Source organism: Heterodontus francisci, chromosome 32, assembly GCF_036365525.1.
Source record: "Heterodontus francisci isolate sHetFra1 chromosome 32, sHetFra1.hap1, whole genome shotgun sequence".
In the NCBI taxonomy this organism is placed as follows: domain Eukaryota; kingdom Metazoa; phylum Chordata; class Chondrichthyes; order Heterodontiformes; family Heterodontidae; genus Heterodontus; species Heterodontus francisci.
The window spans coordinates 51,676,502-51,691,654 of NC_090402.1; the positions used below are offsets into that span (position 1 = coordinate 51,676,502).

Here is a 15,153-nt window from a genome sequence, read left to right on the forward strand (position 1 = left end):
TCCACCTCCATTCCCAGATTCTCTCTCTCTGTATCCTGCTCCGTTCCCAGATTCTCTCTCTCTGTAATCCAGCTCCATTCTCAGATTCTCTCTCTCTGTATCCAGCTCCATTCCCAGATTCTCTCTCTCTCTGTATCCAGCTCCATTCCCAGATTCTCTCTCTCTGTATCCAGCTCCATTCCCAGTTTCTCTCTCTCTCTGTATCCAGCTCCATTCCCAGATTCTCTCTCTCTGTATCCAGTTTCATTCTCCAGATTCTCTCTCTCTGTATCCAGCTCCATTCCCAGATTCTCTCTCTCAGTATCCAGCTCCATTCCCAGATTCTCTCTCTCTGTACCCAGTTTCATTCTCCAGAGTCTCTCTCTCTGTATCCAGCTCCATTCCCAGATTCTCTCTCTCTGTATCCAGCTCCATTCCCAGATTCTCTATCTCTCTGTATCCAGCTCCATTCCCAGATTCTCTCTCTCTGTTTCTCGCTCCATTCCCAGATTCTCTCTCTCTGTATCCAGCTCCATTCCCAGTTTCTCTCTCTCTGTATCCAGCTCCATTCCCACATTCTCTCTCTCTGTATCCACCTCCATTCCCAGATTCTCTCTCTCTGTATCCAGCTCCATTCTCAGATTCTCTCTCTCTGTATCCAGCTCTATTCCCAGTTTCTCTCTCTCTGTATCCAGTTTCATTCTCCAGAGTCTCTCTCTCTGTATCCAGCTCCATTCCCAGATTCTCTCTCTCTGTATCCAGCTCCATTCTCAGAATCTCTCTCTTTGTATCCAGTTTCATTCTCCAGAGTCTCTCTCTCGGTATCCAGCTCCATTCTCAGATTCTCTCTCTCTGTATCCAGTTTCATTCTCCAGATTCTCTCTCTCTGTATCCAGCTCCATTCCCAGATTCTCTCTCTCTGTATCCAGCTCCATTCCCAGATTCTCTCTCTCTGTACCCAGTTTCATTCTCCAGAGTCTCTCTCTCTGTATCCAGCTCCATTCCCAGATTCTCTCTCTCTGTATCCAGCTCCATTCCCAGATTCTCTCACTCTGTATCCAGCTCCATTCCCAGATTCTCTCTCTCTGTATCTAGCTCCATTCCCAGATTCTCTCTTTCTCTATCCAGCTCCATTCCCAGATTCTCTCTCTCTGTATCCAGCTCCATTCCTAGATTCTCTCTCTCTGTATTCAGCTCCATTCCCAGATTCTCTCTCTCTGTATCCAGCTCCATTCCCAGTTTCTCTCTCTCTGTATCCAGTTTCATTCTCCAGAGTCTCTCTCTCTGTATCCACCTCCATTCCCTGATTCTCTCTCTCTGTATCCATCTCCATTCACAGATTCTCTCTCTCTGTATCCGGCTCCATTCCCAGATTCTCTCTCTCTGTATCCACTTTCATTCTCCAGATTCTCTCCCTCTCTGTATCCAGCTTCATTCCCAGATTCTCTCTCTCTCTGTATCCACCTCCATTTCCAGAGTCTCTCTCTCTGTATCCTGCTCCATTCCCAGATTCTCTCTCTCTGTATCCACCTCCATTCCCAGATTCTCTCTCTCTGTATCCAGCTCCATTCCCAGATTCTCTCTCTCTGTATCCACCTCCATTCCCTGATTCTCTCTCTCTGTATCCATCTCCATTCACAGATTCTCTCTCTCTGTATCCGGCTCCATTCCCAGATTCTCTCTCTCTGTATCCACTTTCATTCTCCAGATTCTCTCCCTCTCTGTATCCAGCTTCATTCCCAGATTCTCTCTCTCTCTGTATCCACCTCCATTTCCAGAGTCTCTCTCTCTGTATCCTGCTCCATTCCCAGATTCTCTCTCTCTGTATCCACCTCCATTCCCAGATTCTCTCTCTCTGTATCCAGCTCCATTTCCAGATTCTCTCTCTCGGTATCCACCTCCATTCCCAGATTCTCTCTCTCTGTATCCTGCTCCGTTCCCAGATTCTCTCTCTCTGTATCCAGCTCCATTCTCAGATTCTCTCTCTCTGTGTCCAGCTCCATTCCCAGATTCTCTCTCTCTCTGTATCCAGCTCCATTCCCAGATTCTCTCTCTCTGTATCCAGCTCCATTCCCAGTTTCTCTCTCTCTCTGTATCCAGCTCCATTCCCAGATTCTCTCTCTCTGTATCCAGTTTCATTCTCCAGATTCTCTCTCTCTGTATCCAGCTCCATTCCCAGATTCTCTCTCTCAGTATCCAGCTCCATTCCCAGATTCTCTCTCTCTGTACCCAGTTTCATTCTCCAGAGTCTCTCTCTCTGTATCCAGCTCCATTCCCAGATTCTCTCTCTCTGTATCCAGCTCCATTCCCAGATTCTCTCTCTCTCTGTTTCTAGCTCCATTCCCAGATTCTCTCTCTCTGTATCCAGCTCCATTCCCAGTTTCTCTCTCTGTGTATCCAGCTCCATTCCCAGATTCTCTCTCTCTGTATCCAGCTCCATTCTCAGATTCTCTCTCTCTGTTTCCAGTTTCATTCTCCAGAGTCTCTCTCTCGGTATCCAGATCCATTCCCAGATTCTCTCTCTGTGTACCCAGTTTCATTCCCCAGAGTCTCTCTCTCTCTGTATCCAGATCCATTCCCAGATTCTCTCTCTCTGTATCCAGCTCCATTCCCAGAATCACTCTCTCTGTCTCCAGCTCCATTCTCAGATTCTCTCTCTCTCTATCCAGCTCCATTCCCAGATTCTCTCTCTCTGTATCCAGCTCCATTCTCAGTTTCTCTCTCTCTGTATCCAGTTTCATTCTCCAGAGTCTCTCTCTCTGTATCCAGATCCATTCCCAGATTCTCTCTCTCTGTATCCAGCTCCATTCCCAGATTCTCTCTCTCTGTATCCAGCTCCATTCCCAGTTTCTCTCTCTCTGTATCCAGTTTCATTCTCCAGAGTCTCTCTCTCTGTATCCAGCTCCATTCCCAGATTCTCTCTCTCTGTATCCAGCTCCATTCTCAGATTCTCTCTCTCTGTATCCAGTTTCATTCTCCAGATTCTCTCTCTCTGTATCCAGCTCCATTCCCTGATTCTCTCTCTCTGTATCCAACTCCATTCTCAGATTCTCTCTCTCTGTATCCAGATCCATTCTCAGATTCTCTCTCTCTGTATCCAGATCCATTCCCAGATTCTCTCTCACACAAAAACAAGAAATGCTGGATTCACTCAGCAGGTCTGGCAGCATCTGTGGAAAGAGAAGCAGAGTTAACGTTTCGGGTCAGTGACCCTTCTTCGGAACTGACAAATATTGGAAAAGTCACAGATTATAAACAAGTGAGGTGGGGGTTGGGCAAGAGATAACAAAGGAGAAGGTGCAGATTGGACCAGGCCACATAGCTGACCAAAAGTTCACGGAGCAAAGGCAAACAATATGTTAATGGTGTGTTGAAAGACAAAGCATTAGTACAGATTAGGTGTGAATATACTGAATATTGAACAGCAGCAAGTGCAAACCTGAAGAAAAACAACCTGAAAAAAACAGTGGGTAAGCAAACTGAACAAACTAAGATGAAATGAAATAAATGCAAAAAAAGATTGTAAAAAATGTAAAAAGGAATGTAAAAGAAAAAGGAAGAAAAAATAACTAAAAATGACTAAAAATGAAAGTAAAATGGGGGGCTGTCATGCTCTGAAATTATTGAACTCAATGTTCAGACCGGCAGGCTGTAGTGTGCCTAATCGATAGATGAGATGCTGTTCCTCGAGCTTGCATTGATGTTCACTGGAACACTGCAGCAATCCCAGGACAGAGATGTGAGCATGAGAGCAGGGGGGAGTGTTGAAATGGCAAGCAACCGGAAGCTCAGGGTCCTGCTTGCGGACTGAGCTCTCTCTCTGTTTCCAGTTTCATTCTCCAGATTCTCTCTCTCTGTTTCCAGATCCATTCTCAGATTCTCTCTCTCTGTATCCAGATCCATTCCCAGATTCTCTCTCTCTGTTTCCAGTTTCATTCTCCAGATTCTCTCTCTATGTTCCCAGCTCCATTCCCAGTTTCTCTCTCTCTGTATCCAGTTTCATTCTCCAGAGTCTCTCTCTCTGTATCCAGCTCCATTCTCAGATTCTTTCTCTCTGTATCCAGATCCATTCCCAGAGTCTCTCTCTCTGTATCCAGATCCATTCCCAGATTCTCTCTCTCTGTATCCACCTCCATTCTCAGATTCTCTCTCTCTGTATCCAGCTCCATTCTCAGATTCTCTCTCTCTTTATCCGGCTCCATTCCCAGATTCTCTCTCTCTGTATCCAGTTTCATTCTCCAGAGTCTCACTCTCTGTATCCAGCTGCATTCTCAGATTCTCTCTCTCTGTATCCAGATCCATTCCCAGATTCTCTCTCTCTGTTTCCAGTTTCATTCTCCAGATTCTCTCTCTCTGTATCCACCTCCATTCTCAGATTCTCTCTCTCTGTATCCACCTCCATTCTCAGATTCTCTCTCTCTGTATCCAGCTCCATTCTCAGATTCTCTCTCTCTGTATCCAGCTGCATTCTCAGATTCTCTCTCTCTGTATCCGGCTCCATTCCCAGATTCTCTCTCTCTGTATCCAGTTTCATTCTCCAGATTCTCTCTCTATGTACCCAGCTCCATTCTCAGATTCCCTCTCTCTGTATCTGGCTCCATTCCCAGATTCTCTCTCTCTGTATCCAGATCCATTCCCAGATTCTCTCTCTCTGTATCCAGTTTCATTCTCCAGAGTCTCTCTCTCTGTATCCAGCTCCATTCTCAGATTCTCTCTCTCTGTACCCAGCTTCATTCCCAGATTCTCTCTCTCTGTATCCAGTTTCATTCCCAGATTCTCTCTCTCTGTATCCAGTTTCATTCTCCAGAGTCTCTCTCTCTGTATCCAGCTGCATTCTCACATTCTCTCTCTCTGTATCCAGCTCCATTCCCAGATTCTCTCTCTCTGTATCCAGTTTCATTCTCCAGATTCTCTCTCTCTGTATCCAGCTCCATTCCCAGATTCTCTCTCTCAGTATCCAGCTCCATTCCCAGATTCTCTCTCTCTGTACCCAGTTTCATTCTCCAGAGTCTCTCTCTCTGTATCCAGCTCCATTCCCAGATTCTCTCTCTCTGTATCCAGCTCCATTCCCAGATTCTCTATCTCTCTGTATCCAGCTCCATTCCCAGATTCTCTCTCTCTGTATCCAGCTCCATTCCCAGATTCTCTATCTCTCTGTATCCAGCTCCATTCCCAGATTCTCTCTCTCTGTTTCTCGCTCCATTCCCAGATTCTCTCTCTCTGTATCCAGCTCCATTCCCAGTTTCTCTCTCTCTGTATCCAGCTCCATTCCCACATTCTCTCTCTCTGTATCCACCTCCATTCCCAGATTCTCTCTCTCTGTATCCAGCTCCATTCTCAGATTCTCTCTCTCTGTATCCAGCTCTATTCCCAGTTTCTCTCCCTCTGTATCCAGCTGCATTCTCAAATTCTCTCTCTCTGTATCCAGCTCCATTCTCAGATTCTCTCTCTCTGTATCCAGCTCCATTCCCAGATTCTCTCTCTCTGCATCCAGTTTCATTCTCCAGATTCTCTCTCTCTGTATCCAGCTCCATTCCCAGATTCTCTCTCTCTGTATCCAGTTTCATTCTCCAGAGTCTCTCTCTCTGTATCCAGCTCCATTCCCAGATTCTCTCTCTCTGTATCCAGCTCCATTCTCAGATTCTCTCTCTCTGTATCCAGTTTCATTCTCCAGAGTCTCTCTCTCTGTATCCAGATCCATTCCCAGATTCTCTCTCTCTGTATCCAGCTCCATTCCCAGTTTCTCTCTCTCTGTATCCAGTTTCATTCTCCAGAGTCTCTCTCTCTGTATCCAGCTCCATTCCCAGATTCTCTCTCTCTGTATCCAACTCCATTCTCAGTTTCTCTCTCTCTGTATCCAGTTTCATTCTCCAGATTCTCTCTCTCTGTATCCAGATCCATTCTCAGATTCTCTCTCTCTGTATCCAACTCCATTCTCAGATTCTCTCTCTCTGTATCCAGCTCCATTCTCAGATTCTCTCTCTCTGTATCCAGCTCCATTCTCAGATTCTCTCTCTCTGTATCCAGATCCATTCCCAGATTCTCTCTCTCTGTATCCAGCTCCATTCCCAGATTCTCTCTCTCTGTATCCAGCTCCATTCCCAGTTTCTCTCTCTCTGTATCCAGTTTCATTCTCCAGATTCTCTCTCTCTGTATCCAGATCCATTCTCAGATTCTCTCTCTCTGTATCCAACTCCATTCTCAGATTCTCTCTCTCTGTATCCAGCACCATTCCCAGATTCTCTCTCTCTGTATCCAGCACCTATCTCGAGAGTTTGTCTACACTTTACCTTTCTTTCCCCAACAGGTTTGTTTTGGATTTCAGTCCATTCACCTAGTATGATGCTTCTCACTGTTTTATCCTGTGGCTTTGTTTTATCTCTTCGTCATGAAATGTTGTAGTGACTAAAGGTGGGGCATGTTGAATTACTGTTTTTAATAGCCTGTGTAAAGTCACTTGTTCACTATCCTTGTAACTGCTGCATGGTGACATTGAAGGATTGTTCCAGTTTCCAATCTCCCTGCTTCACATTGCAGCCTAGTGGATTTTAAACTCCCAGTATTGTTGATTAACTGCCCATTCTAGAAACTTCCTGATGTTCACTACCAATGAATTGAATCGGGCTGTTCATATATCGAGTACTCAGTCTGCACCCTCGAGCTTCCCTCTGGCATTAAATGAAAAATCTGTGGCATTACTTCAGCCATGATCTGACCTTCTGAATGTTTCCCATTAACTCTGGAATAACTGGCATGGAGCTGACACAAGGAGAATCTTAAACAGGATACCACCTCCTCCCCTAACATAGTGTTTGGAATCTGTTTCGGATCTGTGAAGAGACTGAAAGAATGTCACAGACATTTGGGACTGATCTTCCTCCTCCCCTGAGAGATTGGCCAGTGGTGATGGTGTGTGCTGGGGCAGGGGGCTTGTGGGGGGGAGGAGTAATGAATGGAGCAGAAGCTTCCACTCTCTGCTATGACCCCAACCCTTCTTCCTGGGTCACAGTTTATTACTACTTAAGGTGGTGTGAAGTTCATTCCCAGTTGATCTCCATCACCGAGAGGCAGCCTGCTTTTGCTGGAGTGGGAAGAGGTCTGGACACTCTGCCGTGCGAGAAAGGAGGAGGCCACTTTGAGAGAGCAGAAAAGCCTCAAAGATGGGAGGAGGTTCAGTTTTTTTATTAACCTCAGGTAAAGTCAAGACTCCAAATTGGTAAGTTTCTGGGACCTGAGGAGATGGAGAGATGCCCAAGGTTTTTCTGTCCAACAGGGATATCGACAAGACTTTGCCGCTGCCATGGAGTCGAATGCCACTCCTCTTCTGGTTATGTCAGTGCTTAGTTGGATTGCCAGGCACTGCTTTGCTACCATCACTGACATTTAACATGGCAACAAATAGATGGTCGCCAACCTCCATTGCTGGGGTTGGCCATTATGGATGAGGATAATCCAGGTCATAATCCAGGTCACGGTAGGCCTCCTCGCCTGATTTTCCTCCACTATATATAAGGAAAATACAGCCCTTTGTTTTTTAAAATTTCATTCTCAAGTTGTGGTTGTCACTTATTATTAATCCTCATTATCAAGCCTTACTTTCCCTTGAGAAGGTGGTGGTGAGCTGCCTTCTTCAACTGTTGTAGCCCATTTGGTGTAGATACACCCACAGCACTGTTAGGAAGGGAGTTCCAGGTTTTCGACCCAGTTGCAGCGAAGGAATGGTGTTGAAGGAGCCTTGGCAAGTTATTACAGTACGCCTTGTAGATGGTGCACACTGCAGCCACGGTGTGGAAGTGGTGGAGGCAGTCAAATAGCTGTTTGTGTTTGGAGGCTTTAAGAAATATGCCTGAAGTGAAATAAATTGTTTTGAAGCACTCTGGATCCTCACTGCCGCTGACTTCCATTATGTAGCATTGATTGGTCGGGTGATCAATGGATTTGTGCTCTGCCTGCCTGAGGGAATTGGCGCAGGGTCTGTGCCACATACATGGTTGGGCCTAGTTTTAAGTGATGGTGGTGAGCTGCTATCACCAATCACAGCTCACTGAGTGGGGGGCACCTTGATCTGAAGGCATCCTTCACCTCCTTAAAGGGAGATGCAACAGGAAGAATGACAACCCAGGCACCCAGATACTGAGATGTAGCAGTGGAACTGCTGATAGAGCAGATCAGAAGCAAGAAGGAGGTCCTCTTCTCTTCTGACAGCCAATGGGTGATGTGTGATGGATGTCTCAGCAGCAATGGTGAGGGTGGCATATGACGTCAATGACATAAGTATTGCTCCCAAGACTTGCTGCAGTGTAGTGAAAAAATGAAATACCACATCAGGACTACCAAGGTAAGAGTCCACTTCATATCTTTCCTAATCTTTACGCAGTCTTGCATGACACCCACTTTGACTCATATTTATCCATTCTTTTCCCGCTTCCAATTCCTCTATTCAAATCATCAGCGAACACTTCACTACTCTGTCTATCTCCCTGCCCTCACAACTTCAATATTCATTACTGCCCCCATCACACTCTCAATATCCATTACTGCCTCCTCGAGGCCACACTTGCTGCTGCTCCTGTTACATTTCACACTGTGTTAAGCTGCTTCATTTCGAAAACCTTTCAACAGGGTGCAAAATAATCCACTTCTCCCCTTCGATGAGGCTAATCTGGCACACAACAGGAGGGAGATTACAACAGGAGCTGGGCCTTCCTTTTCATAATGGAAAAGGCCACCATCAACAACATCGGCAGAGTGAGGGCACAGGCTGGAGATGGCCAGGCTGGAGGTCACACACAGTGGAGTGTTTGGACATCTTCCCTTCCCTTATCCTTTCTACTCAACTCTCACACTTACCAATTCCTGCATAGCCTTTCCACGCCCCAGCTACCCCTTGTCTCTCTCTCTTCCTCTAACACCTTTCTCTAGGCCACCAGAAGACTCAATTATTGAAATCAGACAAACTGAAGGGAGAACCCTCCAGAAGATGCACTCTTACCCTTTCAAGCTCCAGCAGTGAAATACCTTCCTGCATGGTATAGATAGTGAGTTAGCAGGTGAGCAGGAGAAGGTGCAGATGGGAAGGATGGTCCAAAACACTGCTCACTGGAGGGACAGCTCACATCCAAGCCCTGCTGAAGAGGTTAGAGGTGCAGAATTTAGGGGCCCAGTCTTTACAAACTGCATAAACATGGCTTATATTTCATTAAATGTGCATTGGGGCTTCAATCAGATCACTATCTTCTACAGTCTGCTCTCCTACAGATCAGTAGCTGCAGGTCAATTTCAGGGGCAGTCATGCAATGGGAATTGAATATGTTGCCATCATTCAGGATGACACCACATCCGGATTCCTGAGATCCCTGAACCATTGTCCAAGCTAGTGCCAGATATCCAGCTGGACCAGACTGCGCAGCAGCTACTGAGTTCCTAAAGCCTGCAGCTTCGTCCCCTCAGGCCCAAGCTCCTCGAGCATTTCATGAACTCTTCTATGAGCCACAGCAGCCTTCCAATTCCCAGTAAATAATCCACTAGTAAACTATTGGAGGCATCTTATAGAAGCACTAAAGTAGGTAAGAGAACACTTCTGACAGAGGCAAGGAACCAGGATAATAATCAGTGTTTGTAATAATTAGGAAGCAGTAAAATGATAACTATTTTTGAAATTTTTATGTGCAGGGAGTGTTCACATAGAAGCTGATGATCCTGTAATGTTAGCTGAAATCAACATCCCAATGTTGGTCTTTGGACAGATGCAGTTTATATAACGGTGAAAAGACTGGGAGAGATGTTGGCTATGACTGTTAATGGAAGAGAGCAGGGATTGTTCAGTCGAAGTTCCATTCAATGAGCTGAAGAGCTTTGGCTGCAGGCAACTCTTAAATTCCTCTGTTTCCCTGCTATCATCTAAATCATCAGCGTCCTCTCCCTCATTGTGCTGAAGGTCCTTGTCCATTGATAGCTCCATGTGTCGACCCTATTGCAAGTAAAGTTCTGTAATATTCAGCTGCTTCGTGAAAGCATGAGATGCAGGTTGACTAATGCTGGTATCTCTGATAGCAGCCTGGAAGGAGCTGGAGGCGAGGAAGTTGAGGGCTGTAGTGACCTTGACTGCTCCAGGCAATGCTGTGCTCACATTGGCATTTGGCTCTATGTCTTGCTGCAGAAGGCGACACAAATCTGTCACAGTCTCCCAGAGATACACAGGGCTGAATTTTACCAGCACTCCCGAGTGGCAGGAACGGGAGGCAGGGTGGGGGGGTGGGGAGTGTGTCTGGTAAAAGAGTGGGGGTCCCTAGTTCTAGCCATACCAGGATGGCTTGCCGTCGCTGTCCTGCTGCAGGAGAATTTTCCCAACATTGGATCTGGAAGATTTCACACCCTGTCGTAGCACCTTCTACTTTCTTCATAGGGAGTGCTGCTCTCGACAGCATGTCAGCGATGTATATCTGTTTCCCTTGCTTGTAGGTCACATCCAGATGATATCTCTGCAACCGGAGCAACATTCTTTGCAGACGCTTTGGGGCAGATAATAGCGGTTTGAGGAAAATGCTTTGAAGTGGTTTATGGTCAGACTCAACTGTTACTTTGTCTCTTCCAAGTAGGTATTGATGAAAATATCCACAGGCAAAGACAATGGCCAGGCACTCTTTCTTAATCTGGGCGTAGCATCATTCCATTTGCATTAACGCCCTGGATGCAAATGCAACCGGTTGTTCTTGCTGCTTTAGGATCGCTCCAAGTACTGTCTCGCTGGTGTCACACTGCAGGGTGACTTGATGATTTACGTCATAGTATTTCAGCAATGGCGTTGCCGTCACTAGTTGCTGGATTTTAGTGAATGCTGATTCTTGTTCTGTGCCCCAATACCACTGAACGTCCTTGGCAGTGCGTTAGCATAATGGTTCACACTCCAACGACAAATTAGGCAAGAATTTTGCTAAATAGTTGACAAATCCAACAAATCATTGCACTGTTTTTACATCTGTTGGTCGCCGTATCGCTGCTACTGCTGTCACCTTTTCGGGATCTGGGTGAAGATCTTTTACTGTCAGTACATGCTCTATGTACTTGACTTCGGGCATCTTTAATTGCAATTTTTTCTTGTTCAGTTTCAGGTTCATCTGGCGAGCTCTGTCTAGCAGTCGCACTAGATTTTGATCATGGTCAGCAATGGCTTCTTCCATTGAGTCTCTGCATCCATAAACTAGCAGATCATCCACTACAGCTTCCACTCCAGGAAGATCACTAACTATCTCATGTTGTCTGCTTTGATAATCTTCTGGAGCCATGGAAAGGCCAAACGGCATGCACAACCATCTGCATCTCCCGAACGGTGTCCAGAATGTGTTGAGAAAGCTGCTGCTTTCATCTAGCTTTACTTGCCAGTAACCATCCTTCACATCGAGGGTAGTGAAGACTTTTGCCTTTGCAAGTTGTGGCAAAATTCATTTGATGGTTGCCATGGGGTAGTGAGATCTCTTCAGAGCTTTATTTAGATTCTTTGGGTCGATGCATACTCTCAACTTTCTAGGTTATGTCACTGCTACCATGCTGCTAATCCATTCTGTAGGGGTTGTCACTTTCTTGATTACTCCCTTCTTTTCCAGCTCTTCGATCTTGTCTGTCAGGCTGGCCTTGAGGGCAGCAGAAACTTTCCTCAGCAAATGCTGAATTGGTCTTACCCTCTCATCTGCTTTGTGATGATATTCTCCAGGAAGACATCCTAAACCTGTATGTACATCATTGTACTCCTCTAGGATCTGTTCTGCGGTCAATGGATTAGTGTGCTGTTGAGGGTTACCAGTCCAAGCTTTAGACTAGTTTCAGGTTGAGATGAGTGGCTTTTGCGTGCTGTCTATGATCTAGAACTCCAGATCTTCACTCTTGCCAGTGCATTGGGCTCTCAGAGTAATTTTTCCTCTCGGCACTAGTATGGTGCCATCATAGAGCCTCAACCTTACTTTCGAGGGCTTCATTTTTGGATCGCCATGTCGAGCCACTTTGCACAGGTCTGTGAAGGTCATGATGTTGCATGACACTTTTTGTTGACTTGATGTTCTCCTTCTGCAGTCATCATTTCAACAGTCACAAACCATTTATCACCTATCGACCTGACTGAGCCAACCTAATGTACGGTGTATAGTGATTTGTAAGAATCTTCGGCTGATATCTCTTCAGTGATTCCTTCTAGCCAAACATTTGTGTGCAGAATGATTTAGCTTCTTGCAGTGAGAACACTGCTTTTCCCATGCTAGACACATCTTCTTTTCCTTTGTATGATTTCCTACACAGTATTTGCATCCTGCCCTTTATCCATGATCTTTCTGCCCTTTCAGCCTGGAATGTCTATCAGCATAATGCAAGGCCTGGTCTGTTCTGCCATAAATATGCTCTAGCTGCTGATTTACAACCTCAGCGCTTCTGCACATGTCAATCGCTTTCCTGAGAGTAAGTTTGTCTTCTCTCAGGAGCCATGCTCTCACTGCGGGATCTCTTATGCCTAATACAATACTGTCTTTAATTTGATCATCTTTTAGTTGCACAAATTCACAGGATTCTGCGAGCTGCGTTAATGCAGTCACATATTGATCAATGGACTCTTTTTCACCTTGGGCCCTAATTTTGAACACATGCCATTCATAAGTTACATTCACTTGGGGTTCAAAGCCTGCCTTCAAGGCTTTCAAAATTTCTGCTATCTGTTTCTTTTAGTTCATCGGAGAGACTTAGGGTGGTATACATTTTGTAGCAGTCTCTGCTCAACAGTGATAAAGTGTAGCTACTCTTAGCTGCTCTGGTTTGTAAATGAAATCTGTCATAATTTTGTAATTTTGCCATTGCAAGTGGAAAAACTACCACTTCTGCTTCATATCATCTTTCATTTAAACCAGAGCAAGGATAGGAAAATTTGCAGCCATTGCATCTTACCCAGTGCTGTCAGCTGTGGCCTGTTTCTTTGTTCCTTTTCTGTGGCTTCCTATGGCTTTTAGCAGCTCTGAACATTCCTGTGTTCTTCTTTCAGTTGCTGTACTTCCATACAGCTTATCAACACTCAATCTCAGCTCCACTCTGACACAATGTTATGAGCTCACAGGACAACAGTGTTGTTATTGAACTGAGCCTGTGATGGCTGCCTGCAGTGAGTGCCTCATTGTAGAGGTCACATGACTGCAGCAAACCAGGAGACACATTAGTACAGTATTTCTATCCCAAACATGGGCCTATTAACTATGGATGTAATACATTTGAATTTTCAAAAGGCCTTCAATAAAGTATCACATAATAGACTCATGACTAAGATCAGATGATGTGGAGTCAAGGGTCAAGTAGCAGAATGGTTAACAAGCTGTCTACAAAACAGGAAACAGGAAGTAGGGGTTAAAGGTAGTTGCACAGATTGATGGGAAGGGGTGTTCCACAAGCATCAGTGCTGGGACCACTGTTGTTCAACTTTTACATAAACCATTTGGACTTGGGAATTGGAAGCACAATTTCAACATGTGTGAACACCACAAAATTGGGGGTGGGGGAGGGCAGTTAATACTGAGGAGGACTTTAACAAAATTTAGGAAGACATCAATAGACTTTCAGAATGGGAGTGTAATTGGCAAATGAAATCAATGTAGATAAGTGTAAGGTAGGAAAAATAAGGGCATCACATACTCCTTGAAAAATAAGGGTGTAAATGGGTCAGAGGAACAGAGGGATCTGAGGGGCAGATACATAAATCACAAAAAGTGGTGGCACAGGTTAATAAGACCATAAAAGGCAAACAAAGCACTGGGATTCATTACTGGAGGGATATAATTGAAAGGCAGAGAAGTTATTTTAAACGTGTATAGATTCTTAGTTAGACTATACTTGTCATAATGTGTACAGTTCTGGTCTCCATATTTTAAAAAAGACATAGAGGCACTGGAGAAGATTTATTAGAATGACACCAGAACTGTGAGTTTATACGTTTCAGGAAATATTGAGCAGGCTGTGGCTCTTTTCTTTAGAAGAGAGAAGACTGAAGGGTAATCTGATAGAGGTCTTTAAGAGTATGAAAGTGTTTGAAAGGGTAGACACAGAAAATGTGTTTCCACGTGCGGGTGAGACTAGAACTAGGGGCCATAAAGATACTAATAAATCCAATAGGGAATTGAGGAGAAACATCTTTACTGAGAGTGGTGAGAATGTGGAACTCACTACCACAGGGAGTGGTTGAGACAAATGACAGAGTTGCATTTAAGGGAAAACTAGATAAACAAACGAGGAAGAAAGGAATAGAAGGCTATGTTGATGGGGTTAGATGAAAGGGCATAGGAGAGATTCATGTGGAGCATAAACACCAGCATGGATCTGTTGGGCTGAATGGCTTGTTTGTGTGATGTAAATACTTTGTAGCAATTCTGTAGTGAGGGTGAGGATTTCTGCAAGCTTACCTCTTCCTCTAGGTTGTCCCTCCAGCTATAGCTGTTTTCTTCTTCCTCCAGCTCCTCCTCTTTCTCCTCTCAAAAGGGACACCAATCAAGAAACAACTGCAATGCCAGAATCCCCTTTTAACAGTACAGAACATGCAGTAACAGCGATGAGCAGGTTCATATTCTTTGAAATTAAAAAAACCCCACAAGATGTTGCAACAGAAATATCTCCAAAGCTCTTTAAAGCTTTGCCTAACAGAGACTGAGTCCCTTTAAACAGCATTTGAAGTAACTGTCTCAAAACTTGTCCTGCTGATGGTTGCTGGGTGAGAGTAGAAGGTAGTGTTAGTCAGGTTATGTAAGTGTCTATTCCCACCTGTTGACTAGTTTCCAGCCCATTGGGAGGGTAAGGATTCCTGCCAGCACAACTTCTGCAGCTTTGCTTGCTCTTCCTCCTCCTCCTCCTCCGATTTGCTGCCATGAAAACACTAGAAGAACCTCCTTTGTAAAAGAATTGCATTTCCAGGAACCCCTGATGATGTTCTGAACATTCGACAGTCACGACAAGCTGTTTGCAATGGTTTAAGTAGCAAAACTCCATAATGCAGTATAAGCAAAATATCTGCCAAAACTTCCCAGCATTTTATCTGAGAGCAGTTGATAACCCTTTTAAATAGCGCTGGAATTAGCCTCCTCCAGACTTTACCACCCACAGTTTGTGGGAGAGATCAGGAACTGGCGATATCAACGCAGGCAGAGGTGAAAATGATGT

General features: G+C 45.0%; 1 protein-coding gene across 5 annotated transcripts in view; it reads left to right on the forward strand.

The window, feature by feature from the left end:
- The window catches only part of grin1a (glutamate receptor, ionotropic, N-methyl D-aspartate 1a), a 447,138-nt gene that overhangs the window by 255,857 nt on the left and 176,128 nt on the right, over positions 1-15,153 (forward strand). The window lies entirely within an intron of this gene.